Source organism: Corvus hawaiiensis, chromosome 3 (genome assembly GCF_020740725.1).
Source record: "Corvus hawaiiensis isolate bCorHaw1 chromosome 3, bCorHaw1.pri.cur, whole genome shotgun sequence".
Taxonomy (NCBI): domain Eukaryota; kingdom Metazoa; phylum Chordata; class Aves; order Passeriformes; family Corvidae; genus Corvus; species Corvus hawaiiensis.
Window position 1 is genome coordinate 59,203,956 of NC_063215.1, and position 3,031 is coordinate 59,206,986.

Genomic DNA, 3,031 nt, shown 5'->3' on the forward strand with positions numbered 1-3,031 from the left:
TTTCTTCATTGTTCTGCATTGGCTTTACATGGCTTATTTATATGCGGTGTATTTATAGTACTTGCTTTTGAATTTGTTTCTATGTCAGTCCTATCTGATACAGCATATGCCAAACATATGAAGTTATAGGTGTATACTAGTACTAATTTCAGGACAGCCTCATGGTGCTTATTGCACAGGTTTTGTTGTTACTGACAGAAAATGGAGGTGGGGGGAGGTGGAAAGGAGAACTTAATGAAAGTAAACCTTAGAGTTTGAACCTGGTTTTATTAACAATTACAAAAAAGACCCCAAAACAAGCCAAACTGAAAAGCTGGAAGTACCTAACAGGTAAATGCACAAATTTAAACTACAAAAATGTAACGGATTGGCAATTCAGCCTTCTAAACTTTGTTTTTAAATGCCTGCCTGAGGAAACGGATTTCTTAACATGCAGAGAATGAAAAATTTCCTTTAATTAAACATACTTTGTGCAGTAGCAATGAGCTATGAATTTCAGAACCTGGATTTCTGGTGTTTATTTTCTATCTACTAGTTTAGTGATGGTAGCACATGAGCAAGAAGATGAAAAAGCACTGTTCAAAGGTAAGACAAAAGTACTTAGTGGTGTACTTTAGGGTGGACTTAAGTCCAATTTCAACATTTTTCTACCTGTGAATCTTGTAATTACCAGATGACTAATAAAATAAATGCATATGTAGCCACTAAAATAATCAGAAATAGCTTACTGCTTTACAGGTCACTGTGGAAAGAGACTTGTTTGAAAGCAGTATTTCTCCAAAGTTCTGGAGCACACTTGACTTTGTTTAAATTTACAGTTACAGTAAATTCTTAGATTATAGAAGGGCTTCTCTGGTAGCGTTTTTAAGGGGCATAAATTAGTGTCTGCAATAATACTGTCAAAGACAAATTGATGTAATTAAAATGCTACCAGCTACTGTTGTCTGTATTAAAAACATGCTAGTCCATGGCTAGCACCACTGCTGTTTTCATTGGGTTCACATCAATGTTCTAAGATCACCAAGATTCACAGTGGTCACTGGAAGTGTAAATTCCATTGGTGATACCTTGTTGCTTTTCACATGTTGCTTCAGGCCTTATTCCTGAAAAATAGCAGTTGAATGCATGAAAGGGAAGTGACAAATATCTGTACAAAATGGTACTGGCATCTGACACCCAAAGGAATTTTTAGATCCCAGAAGTCTCTGATGATTTGATCTTAGTATCATATTGCTTGCTTATGTAGCATGTATCTGTGTACATCCTCGATCCTGTACATGGTAAAATGCAGTATTTTTAAGAAGCTTCAAATGCTCATAACACAGTAATCAGGCTTTATGTGATCACATGGTGCAAAGCCTTGTGAGGAAATCTGTGGTCCTTAAAAAAAGGTATAGCTCTCAGGTGGTGATGGCTTTTTACTTAAATCTGTCAGGTATTACCGGACATTCATGACTTTAAAATCATCTTTACATTAGGTTTTTATTTTCTCAAGACTGGCATGTTTTTAAATAGTTAAAAAAAAAAAAAAAAAAAAGGAATACAAATTATACCATGAGACTTAAAGTTGTTGAAAAAAAAAAAAAAAAAAGACAAGCCATTCCCCTTGTCATCCTCTGCTTAGAAGGTATCTTCTAAATAAGCAGGCTTGGGTGCTTTATTTGTGTAGTTTTTTTTTTTTTTTTTTCTTCCAAAATGAAAGCAAAACAGCAACTGTCAGTTAATAATAAAATGAATAATATAATTACATAATTGACTTGCTTTCATGGAACACTTGCTACAAGCATTAGTGAACTGCAGTGGAATAGTACACATCCAAATGCCTGAAATATTAATGATTTTGCCTGGCTATTGGTGCCTGTATTATGACACTTAATAATCCTGAATGTAGTTGGTTCATTTTAACAAAAGATGCCATTTTATTGATCCAATAAATACAACATACTCCTCTTTAAAAAATTAGATAGTGCCTATATCTTGCTGTATGTATTTTCAGTATTCAGGGAGGAAGAAACAACTTGCTGATTTTGGACAATTTGCCTTATATTGTAGCTACTGATAAAGCAGGTATTTTCACTGCTCATATTCCTGCAAGAGCACCGCTGGCTGCTCAGAGAAACTGAATTATTGCCCTTTTCTGTGATGCCTCTAGAAGTGAGGGATGAAACCACTGTGCCTTCCAGTGGGCTGGGATTCCCTGTGTGGGTCTTTCCAGATGGATTTCTTGGCAACTGGCAAGATGAGATTATTTATTCTCAACAAAATTGTTCATGCTTAGCCCCCATTCAATTTTTGTAAATTTGAGTTTTTATAGTCTGGTAAATGTGGGTGCTGTAAGATCTTAAGACTATATGTATTTATTTTAGAAGACAAATTATAAAAATCGAAGGTTTTGTGGTTGTAGAGATGAATTCCATACAATTTAAATTTTACCTAATGTTTATCTTGTCTGCGAAGTGCCTCCGAACTCGGAGGGATGAGCTTCTCCTCCCTGACCTCACTTGGAGAGCCAGTTTTTAATATATCTTTGGACTCATTTGCTCTAACTACCGATTATTTTAGCTGAGTGGGTTAAGGTAATTGGGTGAAGCATTTTCATGAGCACCAGAGGCCTGAATTGCTACCAGGAGAAAAGCAGGTGTTGGGGAAGCAAGATGTAAAAAAAAAAAAAAAAAAAAAAGGGGTAAAAGAACAGAAGTTAACCAACAAAATTAAGTCGTAGACAAAAAAGCTGAAACAGTAGTGTTAGCGGTGCCGGTGCCGTCACCAAACTGCCAGAACCGTGTCTTTGCGAGGCAGGTTTTCAAAGCCGAGCTCTGTTGTGCTGCTGTAATCCTCACGGTGGCAGAAGCACCGGGCGGCACTTTATCGCCTCGGCTGGAACTACTGACGGCCTGAGTTGTAAAATAACGACTGTCTGAGCGATTCTGCTCGTAACGACGTGCTACACCCACTGCTAAGAAATGGTATTTGCACAAATTTGAAGGAAGCGGGTGCCCGCGGGGTGCGTCACCTGCGGCTCAGCCGAGCT